The sequence below is a fragment of the Pseudophryne corroboree genome, chromosome 1 (assembly GCF_028390025.1).
Source record: "Pseudophryne corroboree isolate aPseCor3 chromosome 1, aPseCor3.hap2, whole genome shotgun sequence".
Taxonomy (NCBI): domain Eukaryota; kingdom Metazoa; phylum Chordata; class Amphibia; order Anura; family Myobatrachidae; genus Pseudophryne; species Pseudophryne corroboree.
The window spans coordinates 314,395,347-314,420,819 of NC_086444.1; the positions used below are offsets into that span (position 1 = coordinate 314,395,347).

Here is a 25,473-nt window from a genome sequence, read left to right on the forward strand (position 1 = left end):
AGCAATGGTCCTCTCCACGAAGGGAACTAGATGCTACGCGTCTAGTTTCCCTTCGTGGAGAGGACCTTTGCTGTGCGGTGCGTGATAACGTCATCGCGTACCGCTCAGCATTTCAGCAGCGCTACTCTACTGTACAGGGGGCGTAACTGGCCACGCCCCCTGTATGAAGCCACACCCCTATTTCCCGCCCGGGGCGCAAGAAGGGCTAGAACCGGCCCTGTGTAAATCTACAAAGTTTTGTGTGAAAGTAGTTAGCGCATGCGCATGCGCATTTTTGCCGTTTTTTCACTTGATCGCTGCACTGCGAAAATCGGCAGCGAGCGATCAACTCGGAATGACCACCACAGTCCATATCACACGTAGGGCCTAATTGAGAGCTGATTGCAGCAGCAAATTTGTTAGCAGTTGGGCAAAACCATGTGCACTGCAAGGGGCAGATATAACATGTACAGAGAGATTTAGATTTGGGTGGGGTGTGTTCAAACGGAAATCAAAATTGCAGTGTAAAAATAAAGCAGCCAGTATTTGCCCTGCACAGAAACAAAATAACCCACCGAAATCTAACTCTCTCTGTAAATGTTATATCTGCCCCCCCTGAAGTGCACATAGGGGGTCATTCCGAGTTGTTCGCTCGGTAAATTTTTTCGCATCGCAGCGATTTTTCGCTTAGTGCGCATGCGCAATGTCCGCAGTGCGACTGCGCCAAGTAAATTTGCTATGCAGTTAGGTATTTTACTCACGGTTTTTTCCTCGTTCTGGTGATCGTAATGTGATTGACAGGAAGTGGGTGTTTCTGGGCGGAAACTGGCCGTTTTATGGGTGTGTGAGAAAAAACGCTACAGTTTCTGGGAAAAACGCGGGAGTGGCTGGAGAAACGGAGGAGTGTCTGGGCGAACGCTGGGTGTGTTTATGACGTCAAACCAGGAACGACACTGACTGAACTGATCGCAGATGCCGAGTAAGTTTGAAGCTACTCAGAAACTGCACAGAGATGTCTTTTCGCTATATTGCGAATCTTTCGTTCGCAATTTTAAGAAGCTAAGATTCACTCCCAGTAGGCGGCGGCTTAGCGTGTGTAAAGCTGCTAAAAGCAGCTTGCGAGCGAACAACTCGGAATGACCCCCATAGTTTTGCCCAACTGCTAACAAATTTAGCCCCTCCCCCACAGAAGTGCAAAAGCTTTTGCACTTGAGGAGTAGCTCCCAGCCAGCGCAGCTTTAGCGTGCTGGCCGGGAGCTACTCATCGCTCCCCGGCACGCAGCTGCTGCGTGTGACATCACGCAGCTGCTGCGTGTGACGTCACGCAGCTGCTGCGTGTGACGTCACGCAGCCGCTGCGGCCCGCTCCCCCGCACGGTCCGGCCACGCCTGCATTGCCCGGACCGCGCCAACAAAACACCGGCCAAACGCCGCCGTTCCCCCGCCCAGCGACCGCCTCTGCCTGTCAATCAGGCTGAGGCGATCGTAGCACAGCGACGGCCTTCGGCCGGCGCAGTTCTGACTCGATCGCGCCGCTGCGATAAACTGCAGCGTGCGATTGGGTCAGAATGACCCCCCATGTGCGGTGCAGGTGTGGCAGATGTAACATTTGCAGAGAGTTAAATGTGGGTGGATTATTTCTGTGCATGGTAAATACTGGCTGCTATATTTTTACACTGCAATTTAGATTTCAGTTTAAACACACCCCACCCATATCTAACTCTCTCTGCACATATTATATCTGCCTCCCATGCAGCGCCAGTGCCGTAACTAGGCATTTTAGCGCTGTGTGCAAGAAACGACATTGGCGCCCCCATGCAAGATAGGGGCAGTGCGCGCCGTAGGCGCGCGGAAAATATATAGGGGCGTGGCTTTATGGGGAAGGGGCGTGGCCACGAAATAATAGCAATTCATACTACGGTGCACAGTAGTCTCCATTATTCAAATTACGCTGCACAGTAGCGCCACTACACCAGGTAGAGACCCTTTTATACATTACAGCAGACAGCGTCCCCCTTTTTACACATTACAGCAGACAGTCCCCCTTTTTACATATTACGGCAGACAGCGTCCCCCTTTTTACACATAACGGCAGATGGTGTCACCCTTTATACACATTGCAGCAGCCAGCGTCCCCCTTTTTACACATTGCGGCAGCCAGTCCCCCTTTTTACACATTGCGGCAGCCAGTCCCCCTTTTTACACATTGCGGCAGCCAGTCCCCTTTTTACACATTGCGGCAGCCAGTCCCCTTTTTACACATTGCGGCAGCCAGGCCCCCTTTTTGCATATTACGGCAGATGGTGTACCCCTTTTTACACATTGCAGCAGCCGGTCCTCCTTTTTACACATTACGGCAGCCAGTCTCCCTTTTTACACATTGCGGCAGCCAGGCCCCCTTTTTACATATTACGGCAGATGGTGTACCCCTTTTTACACATTGCGGCAGCCAGGCCCCCTTTTTACATATTACGGCAGATGGTGTACCACTTTTTACACATTACGGCAGCCAGTCCCCCTTTTTACACATTGCGGCAGCCAGTCCCCCTTTTTACACATTGCGGCAGCCAGACCCCCTTTTTACACATTCCGGCAGCCAGGCCCCCTTTTTACACATTGCGGCAGCCAGTCCCCCTTTTTACACATTGCGGCAGCCAGACCCCCTTTTTACACATTGCGGCAGCCAGTACCCCTTTTTACACATTGCGGCAGCCAGTCCCCTTTTTACACATTGCGGCAGCCAGCCCCCTTTTTGCATATTACGGCAGATGGTGTACCCCTTTTTACACATTGCGGCAGCCGGTCCTCCTTTTTACACATTACGGCAGCCAGTCTCCCTTTTTACACATTGCGGCAGCCAGGCCCCCTTTTTACATATTACGGCAGATGGTGTACCCCTTTTTACACATTGCGGCAGCCACGCCCCCTTTTTACATATTACGGCAGATGGTGTACCACTTTTTACACATTGCGGCAGCCAGTCCCCCTTTTTACACATTGCGGCAGCCAGTCCCCCTTTTTACACATTGCGGCAGCCAGACCCCCTTTTTACACATTCCGGCAGCCAGGCCCCCTTTTTACACATTGCGGCAGCCAGTCCCCCTTTTTACACATTGCGGCAGCCAGGCCCCCTTTTTACACATTGCGGCAGCCAGGCCCCCTTTTTACACATTGCAGCAGCCAGGCCCCCTTTTTACACATTGCGGCAGCCAGGCCCCCTTTTTACACATTATGGCAGACGGTGTCCGAGAGAGAGAGAGAGAGAGATACTTACCATCTCCCCACTGACAAGCTCCTCGTGCAGCTTCCTCGGTGCAGGCAGGTGAGTAGGAGGAGGGAGGGAGGGAGACTGGAGCTGCAGCAGCGCTATTTCATTGGTAGTAAGCGCCGCTGCAGCAGTCCCCTCTCCTTCCGTATTGGCTGCCTGGCGCTGCTGTGGATGCTGGGATGGAGGAACCACATCCCAGCATCCACAGCAGCGCCAGGCAGCCAATACGGAAGGAGAGGGGGCTGCTGCAGCGGCGCTTACTACCAATGAAATAGCGCTGCTGCGGCTCCAGTCCCCCTCCCTCCTCCTCCTTCTCACCTGCCCGGCGCTGCTCTCTTCTCCCTCCACATCGCGGCGGCGCACAGCACAGAACAGGCGGCATGTAATGAGTCAATTTGACTTATTACATGCCGCTGGCCGTGCGCCCTCAGGGCAACTGCGCTGTGTGCCAAGCCCACTTGGCACACACGTAGTTACGGCCCTGTGCAGCGCACATGGTTTTGCCCAACTGCTGACAAATTTGATGCTGCAATCAGCTCTGAATTAGGCCCTGTGTGTACGTGATGAGCAGAAGCACTTTGAATGGGGCACAGTTATCGCTTTCCCAGCGTGACTTTAACAATAAATTCTCTTTAATTCATCTATTATCACTAAGAATAGCGGCAATTACAAGTGTAAAGGGCCCCATACACTAGAGCGATAATTGCCCGATTTCGGCCGGATATATATTGGATTAAATTGGAGGTGTTTCCGATCCAATACGTGTTCCCGTGAGCATCGGATCGGATCCTCCAGATTGAATGTGCTGCACATTCAATCAGGTCTGACCTGGGGGCATGGCTGGTAATGCACAAGATACATTGTATGCAAAAGGACAGCATACAATGTATCTTGGGCGATCCTGCTCTCCGGGTGGCTGCCAGGGTGATCGCCTGCGACATGTGGTCGCATAAGTGTATGGGGCCCTTAATTTATGGTTGATTCTATTTCGGAGTGGGAGAAGGGACCTTCTGACGTATCTAGGGGAGGAGACACGTCACCAGGGGGAGTAGCTACGGGCGAACAGGGTACCCGAAAAGTACCCTCGCGGGCTCACTTCGCTCGCCACGCTTCGGGCTCGGTGGCTCGCTCCGCTCCGCTCGCCACCTGATTACTAAAGGTAGTAGTTGGTGGCGTGGATAGTAGAGGAACTATCCCGCTGGCCTTGCTCCTCCCCCTTGTGTTGTGACTCCTCCCCCAGACGGAAAAGGTCCCTTAGCCCTCTTGAGTCTAGCATCTACCTATGGGATATTATTAAATAAGGCCCTTATTACCATACCTCCCAACATGACCCTCTCCAGGAGGGACAGAATGCTCTGCTCCTGGACTTCCCTCTTAATGTATGATTGCCCTCACCTGTGCTGAAACACCTTTCTTATCCATTAGCCTGTTCAACACGGGTGGTCTTCTGTTTGCCGGCGGTCGGGCTCCCGGCGCTCAGTATACCGGCGCCGGGAGCCCGACAGCCGGCATACCGACACTTATTTTCCCTCGTGGGGGTCCACGACCCCCATAGAGGGAGAATAAAATAGTGTGGCGCGCGTAGCGCGCCACCGTGCCCGTAGCGTGGCGAGCGCAGCGAGCCCGCAAGGGGCTCACTTGCGCTCGCCAAGCTGTCGGTAAGCCGGCGGTCGGGCTCCCGGCGCCGGGATGCTGGTCGCCGGGAGCCCGACCGCCGGCCAGCCGTAGTGAACCCTTCAACACAGCTGCTGGCAATCATAAATTAAGAGGGATGTCCAGGAGCAGAGCATTCTGTCCCTCCTGGAGAGGGTCATGTTGGGAGGTATGTTATTACAGTGTATCAGTATAACATAGCAGCATGTTGTACAATAGACTGGTAAATGCTCAGAACCCACAGTGACAGATATTAGTGACTCGGTTCTAAACCCTCATTCATGGTGCAAATAAAAATGCCAACCATGCCAGCAGCGACCTGGAAGCTGCCCCGGGTCACTCAGTGCCGTGCTGGCCCTTTAACCAGATCCTGAGCGCGACTCACTGGTGCTGCAGGACAGTGGTCGCATGCAGTGGGTGTGGCTTCGTGGCGTCACCGACTGTCTCATGAACGCAGCAGCAGAAGCATCCGGCTATAACAGGTGAGCTGGAGGCGTAGGGAAGAGGTAAGGACCGCACTCCGTATCCATCACATGGCTCATCCCTCCGGAGGCTTCTGGCGCAGCCAGTGTGGAGGGCGCTGGCAGGGAGGACAATAATGTTTTTCCTGACCCCTCAGGATTTACCTAGTTTCCTTGTCTTCTGCGTATGTACTGGGTGACCTCACGCTCATCTCTGTTTATACTAGTATTCCATTCGCCGTGTGTCCTCCTTAGCTATACACTACTGACTGATATATTACTGTCACACAGCAAATGACTGTCAGAAAGCACGTCTTGGAGCAGTCATTAAGATATGCACTTGTTACTGTACAGATAATAATAATAATAATAATACAAAGGACTTTATTATGCTTCCGCTCTTTTAGCAGAACATGATATGTGGGTTTATTTCTACATTTATTTTATCTCATTTTGCTACATTTAGGATGTGTTGTTGGGTTCCTCTTGCTCTCTCTCCCCTAGCTGCACAGTTGCTAGCACACACCACAACTACTGACCAATACTTTTAAAACCAGAATTTTATTGGGTATGCATGAATCCTACTTTTCTTTTGAGTACGTTCATTTTTTTGTTGTTGTTGTACGGTTTGACTTATTTCTCTCATTCGCTACTGCTAAAAACTAGTGCAGGAAACTCCTGAATTACCAGTGGCCTGAGCAGGGGTGAATTTAGGGGTCATGGCGCCTCTAGGCACAACAGTAACATCTGCCCCCCTCTGTCTAATTGTATTATTTTAATGATTGGTTAAAAGCCTTCATTTGATGAATACCAATTTAATATAATAAAAAAGACATGAACCATGATATTTTGTTTTATTTTTAATTATGTATGCGTATTTACAAAGTAGAAAAGTTTACAGGGGAGTTCCTACTGGGTTACACTCCACTCAATGTGCTGTATGGTACAGTAGAGTGGAAATATTTGGACAGCACTAAAACAAGCATCCAAGTGCCACCGCCCCTGGGCACATGCCTAGTGGGAAATTCACCACTGGGCCTGAGAGGGTTCCGGTATGAATGATCGACCATGTTATGGTCGACAGTCATTGGGTCGACCACTATTAGTCTTCATTGACATGGGCACATGGTCGACACATGAAAAGGTCAACATGAATTTTTGAACTATTTTTGGTGTAATTTTTTCCGTAACATGACCAGGAACCCCAATTAATGTACCCCGTCCCCTTGCATAGCTCGCGGCTGCGGGCAAGGTGCTTCGCTGTGCTCGGCACAGGTTACTATTCCCAATCGTAGTCCACGTGGATGGTAATGTATGAAAAATCTAAAAATCTAATTTATAAAAAAAAAAAAACATGTCGACCTTTTCATACAGTATGTCGACCTGTTATGTGTTGACCATTTTCATGTGTCGACCAATAGTGGTCGACCTAATGACTGTCGACCATTACATGGTCGACCATCCAAACGGATAACGCCTGAGAGGAGTAGGGAGAGGCATGCTGAGAGCTAGCAGGTGGGTTGAGAATGCCCCTGAAGTTATTATTATTTATAGGTTGTCACAAGAGTTCCACATCGCCAAATGGGGAATACAGCTGACTACGGGGGAAATATACTTAGCCTTGGAGAGAGATAAAGTTCCAGTAAATCTGTTCCTAACTGCATGTTACAGGCGGTCCTGGAAAAATGACAAATGACAAGAGCTGATGGATTGGTAGTTTATCTTCTCCACTCTACAAGACTTACGGGCATATTTATCAAAAATATTTTTTTCTAAAACAATGTGAAATACTGTGTTTTCACACCATTTTTTCCACATTATTTTAGTATCACCTAAATGTACTAAAGGACATTAGGAGAATTCGCAAAATTGTCCTCCAAGCCCTTAAAATCGCATTTTTATAGAAATACTAAAAAAATGGTGCGCTGTCAATAGCAGCTGGTAACGGAGCTGTCACACTCCAAATATATATATATATATATATATATATATATATATATATATATATATATATGTGTGTGTGTGTGTATATGTATATATATATATATATATATAAGTTGTAACACTGTAGGGGTGCAAGGCGCCTTTTCCTGGGGAATATGGTAGCACGCAGCAGCTGAGGAACAACACAAGTCCAGTTTCTGGTACAACTGACCCCGGCCAGTTTTATTGAAACAGAAAATAAAACAAACCCCAAAATAAAAATACCTTGCCTGTCCGGCACTAACTAAACATAAGATATTCCTAACTGTCACTAAACAAAACACAGAGTTCTTCAGTACATACTGTATAGCTTACTTGCATCAGAAAGCGTGTCTCTCACACACAGATCCCTCAGCCTTCCCAGGCAGTCTGCCCATACTAATCAGGTTAGAAGCACTATATCACTCTTACACAGCTGAAACCCTGATTAGCCCTCTGTGAGGCCAAAGACCCGAACTGGGCCCAATGTCTAGAACTCGCCTTATCTCTCTCTCAGAGCCTTTACCCAGCTTTTACAGCAAACTGAAAAGGTTCAGACAAAACAAAAAGCATTTTTCCTAGAAGTTAACATTTTCTAAAACATGTAAGACAAGAACCTGGGACAAATATACCTGCCCTCAAACACTATCCCAGTGTTCTTGTCACATATCCCCCTCCCCTGTTTCGACCTAGGGGCCGGAACACTTGTAGCCCCCAAACAGAAGATGCGAGACAATGCATCTGCGTTGGCCAATTGTGTTCCCGGTCTATGTTCGACAGTAAACTTAAAGTCCTGCAACGCTAGAAACCATCTAGTTACACGAGCATTCTTGCCTCTATTTACATACATCCATTTTAAAGGGGCATGGTCTGTCACTAGTCTGAATTGTCTACCCAAGAGGTAATATCTCAAGGTATCTAGTGCCCACTTAATGGCCAAAGCCTCCTTTTCCACAATGGCATACCTTTTTTCATGCTCATTGAGTTTCCTACTCAAATAAATGATAGGGTGTTCGTCCCCATCTCTGGTTTGGGACAGCACAGCACCTATCCCTACCTCTGAGGCATCTGTCTGTACCACAAATTCTTTTGAAAAATCTGGTGTTATCAACACCGGTTGTGAACACAAAGCCACTTTTAACGCTTGGAACGCCTTTTCTGCATCAGGGTTCCATTTCACCACATTTGACTGCTTCCCTTTGGTAAGGTCTGACAACGGCACCGCTGTGGTCGCAAAATTAGGAATAAACCGTCTATAGTACCCAGTAATTCCCAAAAAAGCCCTTACCTGTTTTTTATTCACTGGACGAGGCCAGTTTTGAATAGCATCAACTTTATTCAATTGGGGCCTAATCAGACCTCTGCCTATGGTGAAGCCCAAGTATTTGACCTCCTCCATTGCGAGGCAGCACTTCTTTGGGTTAGCAGTTAACCCTGCCTCTCTGATTGAGTCCAGTACTGCTTGTACTTTAACCAAATGGGACCCCCAGTCTGTACTGTGAATTACCACATCATCCAAATAGGCAGCTGCATATTTTCTATGGGGCCTCAAAATTTTATCCATCGCCCGTTGAAAGGTTGCTGGAGCCCCATGCAACCCAAAGGGTAACATCTTATACTGGTACAGCCCCTCCGGAACCGAAAAGGCTGTTTTTTCTTTGGCGCTATCAGATAAAGGTATTTGCCAGTAACCTTTGGTCAGGTCCAATGTGGTGAGAAACCTGGCTGTTCCCAGCCTTTCTACAAGCTCATCCACACGGGGCTTGGGGTATGCGTCAAACTTGGACACCTCATTTAACTTACGAAAGTCATTACAGAAGCGTATGCTACCGTCGGGCTTCGGGATGAGCACTATGGGACTGGACCACTCACTGTTAGACTCCTCTATGACTCCAAGTTCTAACATGGTTTTAACTTCCTTAGAAATAGCTTCTCGCTGAGCTTCAGGAATCCTATATGGCTTTAAATGAACCCTGACCCCTGGTTCTGTGACAATGTCATGTTTTATTATGGTCGTTCGGCCAGGCAGCTCTGAAAATACCTCCCTATTTTGGATGAGAAATTCTTTAACCTGATTGTTCTGATCAGCTGATAATGTCTCTGACACCTTCACTGCGGGAAGCAACCGGGGTGAAGACACCGAAGGGCAAGGCTCCGCTGACAGAGACAACCTATCTTTCCAGGGTTTGATTAAGTTAACATGGTAAATCTGTTCGGGTTTTCTCTTTCCCGGCTGGTATACTTTGTAATTAACCTCATTCACTTTTTCCCTAATCTCAAATGGACCCTGCCATTTAGCTAGGAATTTGCTTTCCACAGTGGGTACCAAAACAAGAACTCTATCTCCAGGAGCAAATTCCCGTATCTTGGCACTCCGGTTATAGACCCTCTGTTGAGCACTTTGGGCCTGTTCCATGTGCTCTCTGACAACAGGTACCACGGCTGCAATCCTATCCTGCATTTGTGTTACATGCTCAATAACGCTTCTATAAGGAGTGGGCTGTCCTTCCCACGTCTCTTTGGCAATATCCAACAACCCTCTGGGGTGTCTACCATACAACAAATCAAACGGAGAAAACCCCGTAGAGGACTGAGGAACTTCTCTGATGGCCATTAACAAGTAGGGCAACAAACAATCCCAGTTTTTCCCATCTCTCTCAACAACCTTTTTTAACATACTTTTTAATGTTTTATTAAACCTTTCCACCAACCCGTCAGTTTGGGGATGGTAGATGGACGTCCTGAGGTGAGTGACCTTAAATAACTTGCACAATTCTTTCATGATCCTTGACATAAATGGAGTACCTTGGTCAGTCAAAATTTCTTTTGGTATTCCCACTCTACTAAATACCTGCACCAGCTCCTTAGCTATCGTCTTGGTTGTGATAGTGCGTAAAGGGACAGCCTCAGGATATCGAGTGGCATAGTCCATAATTACCAGGATATACTGATGGCCCCGAGCAGACTTTAACAAGGGCCCCACGAGATCCATGGCTATTCTGTCAAACGGGACCTCTATAATAGGCATGGGAACTAGTGGGCTCCTGAAATGGGGTCTAGGGGCATGATACTGGCATTCAGGACAGGAAGAACAATATTCAGACACTTCTTTATAAACCCCTGGCCAAAAGAACCTTTGTAAAACTCTTTCAGTGGTTTTTTCTGCCCCTAAATGTCCTGCGGTAACGTGACTGAGCTAAATCTAGTACCGTTCTCCGATAAGGCTGGGGAACTACCAGCTGTTCTACCACATCCTCACCCCTTTTGACAATGTGGTACAAGAGCTCATTACAGATGGCCATGTGGGGATACGTAACCCTGTCACCTGGTACCACAGGTTCCCCATTAACAATCTTAACATTCTCTCTAGCCTTTATTAAGGTAGGATCCTTTAACTGTTCAGACGCAAACAGATCCTTCTTTACCTCCAGGTCAGGCACGCTTTCAGTTCTAACTACTATGTCTCTGTTCCCGGCAAGAGGGTCCTCACTGGACTCCCCATCTGTCACTTCCCCAGCCAAACTAGCAAAAGGCAAAGGGCCAGAAAGTTCCGAAGACCCACGTACATCCATAAAATCACCGGTATTATCAACTGGCTTTTTACTTCTCACATCTGTTGATAACCGTGATTCCCACAGTTTCCAAAAATGAGGAAAATCCCTCCCTATTATGGCCTCATGCACCAAGCTAGGGACCAGTCCCACTTTAACCATTGCTGACCCACAACAAGTTTCTATATTCACCTCAGCAGTGGCATAATGTTGGGTATCCCCATGTATGCAAGTTACCCCAATAGGTATTTGCTGGACCTTTAAGGGGTTCACTAACCCAGCTTTCACGAGGGTAACTAAACTTCCTGAATCTAGCAAGGCCTCTACCCGGTTACCCTCTAAGAACACATCACACATTTGTTTTTCCAGCTCAGGTGAAGGTACCACAGTACAGGCTAACCTAGCAAAGAAAGACATTCTGCGACATTCAAAGGCAGCATCACATTGCATGGGTTCTTGCATGACTGGGCAATTGGCAACAACATGACCTGGCATACCACATCTAAAACATTTAACCACACGATTATCAACCCGTTTGGGCAACATAGACCGTTCTAGCCCCATTGGCCTGTCTCCAGGGCCAGTGTTTACAGTCTCTCCAGCCTTGCGTTCTCTTAACCGCCCAGCAACGTTTTCCCACGGAACAGTCTTACCAGTCTTTACTGAAGGGCGCTGTCGAGGATCTATGGGTTGCTGGGTGGTCATCAGTAGTTCCTCTGCTGCCAAATACCGCTCTACCATGTCTACTAATTGGTCAGCAGTACCCGGGTTTCCATGGCTCACCCACTTGCGCAGGACCATGGGCAAAGATCTCAAGTAGCGGTCCATGACGACTCTTTCAACCATCTGGGGACCAGTTAATGTCTCTGGCTGTAGCCATTTTTTTGTTAGCTGAATAAGGTCGTGCATCTGAGAGCGCGGAGGCTTCTCCATGGCGTACACCCAACGGTGCACCCGTTGTGCTCGTACTGACAGCGTGACTCCCAGGCGGGTCAGGATCTCAGTCTTTAGTTTATCATAGTCCCGAGCCTCAGCAGGGCTTAAATCAAAGTACGCTTTTTGGGGCTCACCTGACAGAAAAGGTGCCAGCAGACTGGCCCACTGTGCTTTTGGCCAGTTCTCACGCTCTGCAGTCCTTTCAAACGTGGTCAAGTAGGCCTCCACATCGTCAGCCTCTGTCATTTTCTGCAAGAAGTGACTGGCCCGTATAGAACTAGAGCTGGTCGGAGCACTGACGGCCACATCTCCAATCCGGGCTGCAAGGCTCTGCACCACTTCTGTTAAGGCCTCTCTATCCTGACGCTGTTGCCGGTAAAGTTCGTCAATAGCCACCTGCTGCTGTCTCCTATTTTCCTCCATTGCCACCTGCTGCTGTCGGTTGGCCTCCTGCTGAGCCGCTGTAGCTTGCAGCAAGGCTTTAAGCAGATCCTCCATGTCGACAGATTTTTCAGGCGGCTTTGTAGCTGCTTTCACCCAAGACATATATCAAACCCTCAGGGGTGAGTCTCAGTAACTTCACACTGGGCTGTATCTGCATAAACCACCGTTTTCTGCAGGCCTCACAAAGCTGCTGCTTTCACTTATGCGCAGAACGGGGTTGCTCGCATTCTCCACCAAGTTGTAACACTGTAGGGGTGCAAGGCGCCTTTTCCTGGGGAATATGGTAGCACGCAGCAGCTGAGGAACAACACAAGTCCAGTTTCTGGTACAACTGACCCCGGCCAGTTTTATTGAAACAGAAAATAAAACAAACCCCAAAATAAAAATACCTTGCCTGTCCGGCACTAACTAAACATAAGATATTCCTAACTGTCACTAAACAAAACACAGAGTTCTTCAGTACATACTGTATAGCTTACTTGCATCAGAAAGCGTGTCTCTCACACACAGATCCCTCAGCCTTCCCAGGCAGTCTGCCCATCCTAATCAGGTTAGAAGCACTATATCACTCTTACACAGCTGAAACCCTGATTAGCCCTCTGTGAGGCCAAAGACCCGAACTGGGCCCAATGTCTAGAACTCGCCTTATCTCTCTCTCAGAGCCTTTACCCAGCTTTTACAGCAAACTGAAAAGGTTCAGACAAAACAAAAAGCATTTTTCCTAGAAGTTAACATTTTCTAAAACATGTAAGACAAGAACCTGGGACAAATATACCTGCCCTCAAACACTATCCCAGTGTTCTTGTCACAATATATATATTAAATAAAAAAAATATACCAGCGCTTATACTGTAAAACATAGTGGGACAATTTGAAATATAATCTCACATGTATTATGTAATTAAAAAGGTGTATATATACTGTATTTATATATAACCACATATAGAAAATCACAATTCATTTGTAAAAGTGCAACACACTTTAAAAGACATCAACTAAAATCTAATACAGGTTGAGTATCCCTTATCCAAAATGCTTGGGACCAGAAGTATTTTGGATATCGGATTATTCCGTATTTTGGAATAATTGCATAATATAATGAGATATCATGGCGATGGGACCTAAGTCTAAGCACAGAATGCATTTATGATTCATTTACACCTTATACACACAGCCTGAAGGTAATTTTAGCCAATATTTTTAATAACTTTGTGCATTAGACAAAGTGAGTGTACATTCACATAATTCATTTATGTTTCATATACACCTTATACACTAGAGATGAGCGCCTGAAATTTTTCGGGTTTTGTGTTTTGGTTTTGGGTTCGGTTCCGCGGCCGTGTTTTGGGTTCGAACGCGTTTTGGCAAAACCTCACCGAATTATTTTTGTCGGATTCGGGTGTGTTTTGGATTCGGGTGTTTTTTTCCAAAAACACTAAAAAACAGCTTAAATCATAGAATTTGGGGGTCATTTTGATCCCAAAGTATTATTAACCTCAAAAACCATAATTTACACTCATTTTCAGTCTATTCTGAATACCTCACACCTCACAATATTATTTTTAGTCCTAAAATTTGCACCGAGGTCGCTGTGTGAGTAAGATAAGCGACCCTAGTGGCCGACACAAACACCGGGCCCATCTAGGAGTGGCACTGCAGTGTCACGCAGGATGTCCCTTCCAAAAAACCCTCCCCAAACAGCACATGACGCAAAGAAAAAAAGAGGCGCAATGAGGTAGCTGTGTGAGTAAGATTAGCGACCCTAGTGGCCGACACAAACACCGGGCCCATCTAGGAGTGGCACTGCAGTGTCACGCAGGATGGCCCTTCCAAAAAACCCTCCCCAAACAGCACATGACGCAAAGAAAAAAAGAGGCGCAATGAGGTAGCTGTGTGAGTAAGATTAGCGACCCTAGTGGCCGACACAAACACCGGGCCCATCTAGGAGTGGCACTGCAGTGTCACGCAGGATGGCCCTTCCAAAAAACCCTCCCCAAACAGCACATGACGCAAAGAAAAAAAGAGGCGCAATGAGGTAGCTGACTGTGTGAGTAAGATTAGCGACCCTAGTGGCCGACACAAACACCGGGCCCATCTAGGAGTGGCACTGCAGTGTCACGCAGGATGTCCCTTCCAAAAAACCCTCCCCAAACAGCACATGACGCAAAGAAAAAAAGAGGCGCAATGAGGTAGCTGTGTGAGTAAGATTAGCGACCCTAGTGGCCGACACAAACACCGGGCCCATCTAGGAGTGGCACTGCAGTGTCACGCAGGATGTCCCTTCCAAAAAACCCTCCCCAATCAGCACATGATGCAAAGAAAAAGAAAAGAAAAAAGAGGTGCAAGATGGAATTATCCTTGGGCCCTCCCACCCACCCTTATGTTGTATAAACAAAACAGGACATGCACACTTTAACCAACCCATCATTTCAGTGACAGGGTCTGCCACACGACTGTGACTGATATGACGGGTTGGTTTGGACCCCCCCCCAAAAAAGAAGCAATTAATCTCTCCTTGCACAAACTGGCTCTACAGAGGCAAGATGTCCACCTCATCTTCACCCTCCGATATATCACCGTGTACATCCCCCTCCTCACAGATTATCAATTCGTCCCCACTGGAATCCACCATCTCAGCTCCCTGTGTACTTTGTGGAGGCAATTGCTGCTGGTCAATGTCTCCGCGGAGGAATTGATTATAATTCATTTTAATGAACATCATCTTCTCCACATTTTCTGGATGTAACCTCGTACGCCGATTGCTGACAAGGTGAGCGGCGGCACTAAACACTCTTTCGGAGTACACACTTGTGGGAGGGCAACTTAGGTAGAATAAAGCCAGTTTGTGCAAGGGCCTCCAAATTGCCTCTTTTTCCTGCCAGTATAAGTACGGACTGTGTGACGTGCCTACTTGGATGCGGTCACTCATATAATCCTCCACCATTCTATCAATGTTGAGAGAATCATATGCAGTGACAGTAGACGACATGTCCGTAATCGTTGGCAGGTCCTTCAGTCCGGACCAGATGTCAGCATCAGCAGTCGCTCCAGACTGCCCTGCATCACCGCCAGCGGGTGGGCTCGGAATTCTGAGCCTTTTCCTCGCACCCCCAGTTGCGGGAGAATGTGAAGGAGGAGATGTTGACAGGTCGCGTTCCGCTTGACTTGACAATTTTGTCACCAGCAGGTCTTTCAACCCCAGCAGACCTGTGTCTGCCGGAAAGAGAGATCCAAGGTAGGCTTTAAATCTAGGATCGAGCACGGTGGCCAAAATGTAGTGCTCTGATTTCAACAGATTGACCACCCGTGAATCCTTGTTAAGCGAATTAAGGGCTGCATCCACAAGTCCCACATGCCTAGCGGAATCGCTCCGTGTTAGCTCCTTCTTCAATGCCTCCAGCTTCTTCTGCAAAAGCCTGATGAGGGGAATGACCTGACTCAGGCTGGCAGTGTCTGAACTGACTTCACGTGTGGCAAGTTCAAAGGGCATCAGAACCTTGCACAACGTTGAAATCATTCTCCACTGCACTTGAGACAGGTGCATTCCATCTCCTATATCGTGCTCAATTGTATAGGCTTGAATGGCCTTTTGCTGCTCCTCCAACCTCTGAAGCATATAGAGGGTTGAATTCCACCTCGTTACCACTTCTTGCTTCAGATGATGGCAGGGCAGGTTCAGTAGTTTTTGGTGGTGCTCCAGTCTTCTGTACGTGGTGCCTGTACGCCGAAAGTGTCCCGCAATTTTTCTGGCCACCGACAGCATCTCTTGCACGCCCCTGTCGTTTTTTAAAAAATTCTGCACCACCAAATTCAAGGTATGTGCAAAACATGGGACGTGCTGGAATTTGCCCATATTTAATGCACACACAATATTGCTGGCGTTGTCCGATGCCACAAATCCACAGGAGAGTCCAATTGGGGTAAGCCATTCCGCGATGATCTTCCTCAGTTGCCGTAAGAGGTTTTCAGCTGTGTGCGTATTCTGGAAAGCGGTGATACAAAGCGTAGCCTGCCTAGGAAAGAGTTGGCGTTTGCGAGATGCTGCTACTGGTGCCGCCGCTGCTGTTCTTGCGGCGGGAGTCCATACATCTACCCAGTGGGCTGTCACAGTCATATAGTCCTGACCCTGCCCTGCTCCACTTGTCCACATGTCCGTGGTTAAGTGGACATTGGGTACAACTGCATTTTTTAGGAGACTGGTGAGTCTTTTTCTGACGTCCGTGTACATTCTCGGTATCGCCTGCCTAGAGAAGTGGAACCTAGATGGTATTTGGTAACGGGGGCACACTGCCTCAATAAATTGTCTAGTTCCCTGTGAACTAACGGCGGATACCGGACGCACGTCTAACACCAACATAGTTGTCAAGGACTCAGTTATCCGCTTTGCAGTAGGATGACTGCTGTGATATTTCATCTTCCTCGCAAAGGACTGTTGAACAGTCAATTGCTTACTGGAAGTAGTACAAGTGGGCTTACGACTTCCCCTCTGGGATGACCATCGACTCCCAGCGGCAACAACAGCAGCGCCAGCAGCAGTAGGCGTTACACGCAAGGATGCATCGGAGGAATCCCAGGCAGGAGAGGACTCGTCAGACTTGCCAGTGACATGGCCTGCAGGACTATTGGCATTCCTGGGGAAGGAGGAAATTGACACTGAGGGAGTTGGTGGGGTGGTTTGCGTGAGCTTGGTTACAAGAGGAAGGGATTTACTGGTCAGTGGACTGCTTCCGCTGTCACCCAAAGTTTTTGAACTTGTCACTGACTTATTATGAATGCGCTGCAGGTGACGTATAAGGGAGGATGTTCCGAGGTGGTTAACGTCCTTACCCCTACTTATTACAGCTTGACAAAGGGAACACACGGCTTGACACCTGTTGTCCGCATTTCTGGTGAAATACCTCCACACCGAAGAGCTGATTTTTTTGGTATTTTCACCTGGCATGTCAACGGCCATATTCCTCCCACGGACAACAGGTGTCTCCCCGGGTGCCTGACTTAAACAAACCACCTCACCATCAGAATCCTCCTGGTCAATTTCCTCCCCAGCGCCAGCAACACCCATATCCTCCTCATCCTGGTGTACTTCAACACTGACATCTTCAATCTGACTATCAGGAACTGGACTGCGGGTGCTCCTTCCAGCACTTGCAGGGGGCATGCAAATAGTGGAAGGCGCATGCTCTTCACGTCCAGTGTTGGGAAGGTCAGGCATCGCAAACGACACAATTGGACTCTCCTTGTGGATTTGGGATTTCAAAGAACGCACAGTTCTTTGCGGTGCTTTTGCCAGCTTGAGTCTTTTCAGTTTTCTAGCGAGAGGCTGAGTGCTTCCATCCTCATGTGAAGCTGAACCACTAGCCATGAACATAGGCCAGGGCCTCAGCCGTTCCTTGCCACTCCGTGTGGTAAATGGCATATTGGCAAGTTTACGCTTCTCCTCCGACAATTTTATTTTAGGTTTTGGAGTCCTTTTTTTTCTGATATTTGGTGTTTTGGATTTGACATGCTCTGTACTATGACATTGGGCATCGGCCTTGGCAGACGACGTTGCTGGCATTTCATCGTCTCGGCCATGACTAGTGGCAGCAGCTTCAGCACGAGGTGGAAGTGGATCTTGATCTTTCCCTAATTTTGGAACCTCAACTTTTTTGTTCTCCATATTTTATAGGCAGAACTAAAAGGCACCTCAGGTAAACAATGGAGATGGATGGATTGGATACTAGTATACAATTATGGACGGACTGCCACGGTTAGGTGGTATAAAAAAACCACGGTTAGGTGGTATATATTATAATAATAATACAATTATGGATGGACGGACTGCCTGCCGACTGCCGACACAGAGGTAGCCACAGCCGTGAACTACCGCACTGTACACTGGTTGATAAAGAGATAGTAGTATACTCGTAACAACTAGTATGACACTATGACGACGGTATAAAGAATGAAAAAAAAACCACGGTTAGGTGGTATATATTATAATAATAATACAATTATGGATGGACGGACTGCCTGCCGACTGCCGACACAGAGGTAGCCACAGCCGTGAACTACCGCACTGTACACTGGTTGATAAAGAGATAGTAGTATACTCGTAACAACTAGTATGACACTATGACGACGGTATAAAGAATGAAAAAAAAACCACGGTTAGGTGGTATATATTATAATAATAATACAATTATGGATGGACGGACTGCCTGCCGACTGCCGACACAGAGGTAGCCACAGCCGTGAACTACCGCACTGTACACTGGTTGATAAAGAGATAGTAGTATACTCGTAACAACTAGTATGACACTATGACGACGGTATAAAGAATGAAAAAAAAACCACGGTTAGGTGGTATATATTATAATAATAATACAATTATGGATGGACGGACTGCCTGCCGACTGCCGACACAGAGGTAGCCACAGCCGTGAACTACCGCACTGTACACTGGTTGATAAAGAGATAGTAGTATACTCGTAACAACTAGTATGACACTATGACGACGGTATAAAGAATGAAAAAAAAACCACGGTTAGGTGGTATATATTATAATAATAATACAATTATGGATGGACGGACTGCCTGCCGACTGCCGACACAGAGGTAGCCACAGCCGTGAACTACCGCACTGTACACTGGTTGATAAAGAGATAGTAGTATACTCGTAACAACTAGTATGACACTATGACGACGGTATAAAGAATGAAAAAAAAACCACGGTTAGGTGGTATATATTATAATAATAATACAATTATGGATGGACGGACTGCCTGCCGACTGCCGACACAGAGGTAGCCACAGCCGTGAACTACCGCACTGTACACTGGTTGATAAAGAGATAGTAGTATACTCGTAACAACTAGTATGACACTATGACGACGGTATAAAGAATGCAAAAAAAACCACAGTTAGGTGGTATATATTATAATAATAATACAATTATGGATGGACGGACTGCCTGCCGACTGCCGACACAGAGGTAGCCACAGCCGTGAACTACCGCACTGTACACTGGTTGATAAAGAGATAGTAGTATACTCGTAACAACTAGTATGACACTATGACGGTATAAAGAATGAAAAAAAAACCACGGTTAGGTGGTATATATTATAATAATAATACAATTATGGATGGACGGACTGCCTGCCGACTGCCGACACAGAGGTAGCCACAGCCGTGAACTACCGCACTGTACACTGGTTGATAAAGAGATAGTAGTATACTCGTAACAATTAGGATGACACTATGACGGTATAAAGAATGAAAAAAAAACCACGGTTAGGTGGTAGGTATATAATAATAAATAATACAATTCTGGTCGGACGGACTGCCTGCCGTGTGCCGACACAGAGGTAGCCACAGCCGTGAACTACCGCACTGTACACTGGTTGATAAAGAGATAGTAGTATACTCGTAACAATTAGGATGACACTATGACGGTATAAAGAATGAAAAAAAAACCACGGTTAGGTGGTAGGTATATAATAATAAATAATACAATTCTGGTCGGACGGACTGCCTGCCGTGTGCCGACACAGAGGTAGCCACAGCCGTGAACTACCGCACTGTACACTGGTTGATAAAGAGATAGTAGTATACTCGTAACAATTAGGATGACACTATGACGGTATAAAGAATGAAAAAAAAACCACGGTTAGGTGGTAGGTATATAATAATAAATAATACAATTCTGGTCGGACGGACTGCCTGCCGTGTGCCGACACAGAGGTAGCCACAGCCGTGAACTACCGCACTGTACACTGGTTGATAAAGAGATAGTAGTATACTCGTAACAATTAGGATGACACTATGACGGTATAAAGAATGAAAAAAAAACCACGGTTAGGTGGTAGGTATATAATAATAAATAATACAATTCTGGTCGGACGGACTGCCTGCCGTGTGCCGACACAGAGGTAGCCACAGCCGTGAACTACCGCACTGTACACTGGTTGATAAAGAGATAGTAGTATACTCGTAACAATTAGGATGACACTATGACGGTATAAAGAATGAAAAAAAAACCACGGTTAGGTGGTAGGTATATAATAATAAATAATACAATTCTGGTCGGACGGACTGCCTGCCGTGTGCCGACACAGAGGTAGCCACAGCCGTGAACTACCGCACTGTACTGTGTCTGCTGCTAATATAGACTGGTTGATATTTAAAGAGATATTAGTAGTATACAACAATACTATACTGGTGGTCAGGCACTGGTCACCACTCCTGCAGCAAAAGTGTGCACTGTTAATTAATATAATTGTACTCCTGGCTCCTGCTAACAACCTGCAGTGCTCCCCAGTCTCCCCCACAATTAATTATAAGCTTTTAATTTATACATTGATGACTGTGCAGCACACTGGGCTGAGCTGAGTGCACACAGACTGAGTCACACTGTGTGACTGACTGTGCTGTGTATCGTTTTTTTTTTCAGGCAGAGAACGGATATAGCAGAGAGAAGTGAACGGATATATTATATTAAATAAAAGTTAACTAGCAACTGCACTGGTCACTGACTGTGGTAAACTAACTCTGTCTGCGACTCTGCACAATCTCTCTCTATCTAATCTATCTATCTCTATTCTAATGGAGAGGACGCCAGACACGTCCTCTCCCTATCAATCTCAATGCACGAGTGAAAATGGCGGCGACGCGCGGCTCCTTATATAGAATCCGAGTCTCGCGATAGAATCCGAGCCTCGCGAGAATCCGACAGCGTCATGATGACGTTCGGGCGCGCTCGGGTTAACCGAGCAAGGCGGGAAGATCCGAGTCGCTCGGACCCGTGGAAAAAAAAGTGAAGTTCGTGCGGGTTCGGATTCAAAGAAACCGAACCCGCTCATCTCTATTATACACACAGCCTGAAGGTCGTTTAATACAATATTTTTAATAACTTTGTGTACTAAACAAAGTTTGTGTACATTGAGCCATCAGAAAACAAAGGTTTCACTATCTCTGTCTCACTCAAAAAATTCCGTATTTCGGAATATTCCGTATTTCGGAATATTTGGATATGGGATACTCAACCTGTAGTTTATTCCTTGCATGTGATCACGAATGGCACTCTGTAATAAATCATTGTAATCCATCAGCTGGACTAGGACCTTGTCTCCGTATAAAGGGGGTCATTCCGAGTTGATCGCTCGCTAGCAACTTTTTGCTGGCTTGCGATAAAATAGTCGCCGCCTATGGGGAGTGTATTTTCGCTTTGCAAGTGTGCGAACGCGTGTGCTGCCGAGCGGGCCGAAAATATTTTGTGCCGTTTCTAAGTAACTCTAGACTTACTCAGCCCTTGTGATCATTTCAGCGTGTCTGGTCCGGATTTGACGTCAGACACCCGCCCTGCAAACGCCTGGACACACCTTCGTTTTTCCAACCACTCCCTGAAAACAGTCAGTTGACACCCTTGAACGCCTTCTTCCTATCAATGACCGTGCGTTCGGCTGTGCGAATGGATTCTTCGTTAAATCCATTGCTCAGCAACGAACCGCTTTGTACTCGTACGACGCGCCTGCGCATTGCGGTGCATGCACAGTTTAGCCGCGGTTGAGATGATCGCTGCGCTGCAAAATGTTACTAGCGAGCGATCAACTCGGAATGATCCCCAAAGTCAGCATAAAGTTGTATCGATGGTACACTGTAGTAGACTTTTGATGCAGATATCCCAACAGTTTCTTAGCCAGAAGCCCTGGCAATGCAGTTGAGCTGAAGGATAAGTCCTTGGTGTTACTAGCGATTGGTAACACCAAGGATTTACCCTCCAGATTATTATTTACTAAATAGATTGCATTTCCCTTGTAATGGGAAATGTGATGTGGTCGAATTTGTGAAAAAAAAAAAAAAAAAGTACAGTAGGAAGTCCTGTGATAGTAACGCTATAATGAGATAATGAGGGGTTCCCCAGGTTTCTCCCTACTCTAACTCAGCCTTCCCTGCCTGCAGTCATCGGTGCGGAGGGATGTAGCTTCCAACACATGTGGGGATACGGTTTCAAGGGGTTTTTTTATTGCAAAAAACCCCCCTGATGGCTGTGGGGATAGAATTTGCAGGGACAGAGCTTCCTTGCAAGCTCTGTCCCTGCATGCAATATTTGATACATCCCTGCAATGTATTCAACTAGAGCAATGCAAATTAATCCCATCACATCCCATCCCATCCGCAAAGAATAAAGGGCCCTGCGTGCACAAGTTTACAATCTATATGGGATATGGGTGGACACAATAGGAAGATGAAGAGGCCATAGTAGAAGAAAGCAGAGACTATAGACATTGGGGGCAATTCAATTAGCAAGGGTTTTAGCTCCAACCCATAACTCCCATGGTGAAGTGCCCGGAATTATGCAATTACTGACTGCTATAGACCACGACTAGTGGGCAGTAATTGAATAGCTTTGGGCACTTAACCCAGGAGCAAAAGCCCTGCAATCAGTCAGGAGCTAATACCCAGCTGCAAGTACCACAGATAATTGCATTCCGTCCATTGTAGGTAGATGAGTGGTAAGCTAGAATTCAAAAAATACTTTAAGGGTATGTTTGAAAGTTTAACAGAGTGAGGGTGGGTATTCCAGATTATGGGAGTAGCATGGGAAAAATTCTGAATGTGAAAACGGGGAGTGGCGATCATTAGCAGAGCGAGTATGTGCGGAAATTACTCTAGAGGTAACGTTAGCCAGAGAAGTGCTTTAGCTTCGTGGATTGCAGTTCCAACAGTTCTACTTCATACTGAATTATTACCTGGAGTTTAGTAGCATCATGAAACCAGTTTCCATTCTAATTAGTGTCTATATTTTTAGTATTTCTTTATAAATGTATAATTTACTGATGTCTAGAGGTCACTTTGTGATGATCTCTGGTGGTCACTTTGTATGTGACTTGGTAGATCTGACATGGTGGTAGCAGTCATTCTGAGTGCAAACCGATACTAAGGAGAATGATCAGTTCACTATGAACCAATACTTGGTAAATATTGTCCATGAAGCGCATCTGTGATGACTGTATCCTCAAATCACTATTAGTTTTGCCACCACAATGGCTGCCTTCACTGTGTGTAGGTCACTAGAGAGAATCCATCTATAGTGGGGAGCAGCACGCATTGTGGGGTATATTTACTAAGATTCTGTTTTTTGCAGATTTCAGCTGAGATCAATCTCGGCTGACATCGGCAGTTTGAGAGTGCAACTTTTTGAGAAAAAACACGGTAATTTACTAAACTACCGTGTTTTTCAATACGAGTTCACCAATGTCGATGAAATTCGTATTGCCAGCAGTGTTTTACGGGAGAGAATAGTAAAACACTGCCGGATTTAACACAGTGAACTCTATCCGGATCAGTGTAATCCGTGCAGGGCTTCATTGTGTACATTACTGAAATAGTTAAAATAAAAAATAAAAATTGCGTGGGGTCCCCTCTCCAAAGCATAACCAGCCCCGGGCTCTTTGAGCCTGTCATGGTTGTTAAAATACAGGGGGAAAAATGCATAGAGATCCCCAGTATTTATACAACCAGCACCGGGCTCTTGGTCCGGTTCTGGTTCCAAAAATACAGGGGATAAAAGATGTAGTGGTCCCCCGTATTTTTAAAACCAGCACCGGGCTTCACTAGCCAGCGACATAATGCCACAGCCGGGGAACACATTTATATTGGTCACTGCGGTGTTGGCATTACCCTCCCATGACTCTCCAAACACGCCAGCCAAAAGCAGGTCTATTTGAAAGTTCTATTTTTGTACGATTTCCATGCTTTCCCGGCAGTGTTTGGCTATTGTCAGCAATGATTGAGAATATGAATTCTTAGTAAATTACCATGTTGTATAAAATAACAGCCGCGTTTGACCGATGGTCTATTGATTCCTATTTTTGTGGTCGGCAGTGTATCTCAATATGAATAGCCCCAACACTGCCGAGATTTGTGTTTAGTAAATTCCCGAGAAGCCACTTAGAAATAAAAAAAATAAACTCAAATGGATTCGGGACCTTAGTAAATGTCCACCTGTGTCTCTTATTATTCTTGTAATGTTTGTGTATGGCATTTCTTCATCATATTAGACCTGTGCCACTTTATCTTGTCATAAATACTAAGGCGGTATTTTACCAAATCTTGAAGAGTGATAAAGTGGACACATCGCTCAGCAACCAGTCAGCTGCTAATTTGCTCATTTTTGTTGCATAGCCTGCAAAATGTAAGTTAGAAGCTGATTGGTTGGTACTTTATCTCTCTCCAAGATTTGATAACTGTCCCCCTAAGTTATCAATATCATTCTTCTCTTAAACCTGTCAAGCCAACACCACTGCATCTTGGTTCTGCCAGGCAAGTAGAAATACGAGAGTCTACCTATTAAAAATGTATGTCCCTGTAGGTAATGTGATCAAGAAAGGAAAGACAGTCTCATGGTTAATTATCAGCATGCATTAGACTTAAGAAAAGCAGCTGCTTGAAGATATCTATTTCTTATACGTCCTAGAGGATGCTGGGGACACCATTAGAACCATGGGGGTGTAGACGGGATCCGCAGGAGACATGGGCACTTTAAGACTTTCAAAAGGGGTGTGCACTGGCTCCTCCCTCTATGCCCCTCCTGCAGACTCCAGTTTAAAGGTCCATACACACTTAACGATAAAATGAGCGACGTCGCTCATTTCCCCCCTCCTTGAGCGACGTCGCTCATTGTATCGTCAATGAGCGGCCCCGCAGGTCGGCAACGATCGTCGCTGTCGGTAGGGCATGCATGAAGGATGTGGACTGTCGTCCACGACCTTCATGCAGGGCTGGCGGAGGCGTGATGTCACTGAGCGATATGAGCGGTCATATCGCTCAGTGTGTACAGTCGGCCGCCGACCGGCCGGCCCAGGAGGGGGAAACAGACGATGTCGCTCACAGAGCGACATCGTCTAATGTGTATGGGCCTTTAGAATTGTGCCCAGTGAGATTGGACGCACTACAGGGGAGCTCTACTGAGTTTCTCTGAAAAAGACTTGTTAGGTTTTGTTATGTTCAGGGAGGCTGCTGACAACAGTCTCCCTGCTTCGTGGGACTTAGGGGAGAGAAGTATGACCAACTTCCAGTGAGTTCAATGGCTCTGCTTCTGGCTACAGGACACCATTAGCTCCTGAGGGTGCTGATCGCTGGGTACGCCTAGATGCTCACTCCCACAGCCGGCTGTCACCCCCTTCCAGAGCCAGAAGTCAGAAGACAGGTGAGTAGCAGAAGAAAAGAAGACTTCAGTG

General features: G+C 46.8%; 1 protein-coding gene across 1 annotated transcript in view; it reads left to right on the forward strand.

The window, feature by feature from the left end:
* Nucleotides 1–5,347: 5,347 nt before the first annotated feature.
* The window catches only part of ABCB9 (ATP binding cassette subfamily B member 9), a 242,092-nt gene continuing 221,966 nt past the window's right edge, over nt 5,348–25,473 (forward strand). The window contains exon 1 of the mRNA XM_063964555.1: nt 5,348–5,381. The gene's annotated coding sequence lies outside the window, so the exon portion shown is untranslated. The remainder of the gene's footprint in view (nt 5,382–25,473) is intronic.